Source organism: Sinocyclocheilus anshuiensis, unplaced genomic scaffold, assembly GCF_001515605.1.
Source record: "Sinocyclocheilus anshuiensis isolate Anshui unplaced genomic scaffold, SAMN03320099.WGS_v1.1 scaffold1961, whole genome shotgun sequence".
NCBI lineage: Eukaryota > Metazoa > Chordata > Actinopteri > Cypriniformes > Cyprinidae > Sinocyclocheilus > Sinocyclocheilus anshuiensis.
Window position 1 is genome coordinate 347701 of NW_015540090.1, and position 968 is coordinate 348668.

The 968-nt window shown below is 36.9% G+C and overlaps 1 protein-coding gene across 1 annotated transcript in view; it reads right to left on the reverse strand.

The window, feature by feature from the left end:
• The window catches only part of LOC107687204 (sterile alpha motif domain-containing protein 3-like), a 25834-nt gene that overhangs the window by 1243 nt on the left and 23623 nt on the right, over window positions 1-968 (reverse strand). The gene's annotated exons all lie outside the window — the stretch shown is intronic.

Here is a 968-nt window from a genome sequence, read left to right on the forward strand (position 1 = left end):
ACAACGAAAAACACAGCGGCCTAGCGGAAGCCCCGGCTTAGCGTGAGCTGAGGCTGGGCTAGAGTGAGCTGAGGCCAGGCGAGAGACAGCAGAGGCGGCGGGGTCGAGAATGGCGCGGCCGGCGGATCAGACGAAGGAGCGGCAAGCACATGTGACGACCCCGGGCTTCGTCCGAAGTGTCACTAATGTTTTACCAATGCGAACACAATAAGTCCAAACATGATGGAAAAAGATTGAACTGTCATGCATGCATTCTGTAACAGAAAAAGAACCAAAATCCACAAAGACACTGACCAAGTCAATAAATAAAAATTGTTATATTTATATTTAAATTATTATATTAATTAATTATTTTCAATTATATTTAAACATATTTAAAAATATATATGATAAAAATTACAAATTATTTCTCTTTTTTCCCAAGAAATATGTTTTACTATCAATAGAAAGCATGCTTTCTTTCTCCCACTCTCTCTCCCATACACACACACACACACACACACACACACACATACACACACACATTGCGGGAAGTCGTGTTATTTGCATAGTCCAAACACAAAGTTAGAGAAGTGTCACTAATGTTTTACCAATGCGAACACAATAAGTCCAAACATGATGGAAAAAGATTGAACTGTCATGCATGCATTCATTTGTCCATTAAAATAAAGTATTACCATATATTTTATTAGCATTTAAACTACAGGGCTGTTGAATTCTTAAATCTGATTTGTTGACAAACATGTCACTAATGTGTGCAATTATTTTTCAGGAAACACACTGTTGAAGTAATTACAGGCAGGTCTTGGCCACATTACAATTCCATTTCACGTCGCCAAATGATTTCAGTCATTTTAAAGGGGCCATATGATGCTGCTAAAAAGAACATTATTTTGTATTTGGTGTAATGAAATGTGTTTATGCGGTTTAAAGTAAAAAAAACATTATTTTCCACATACTGTACATTA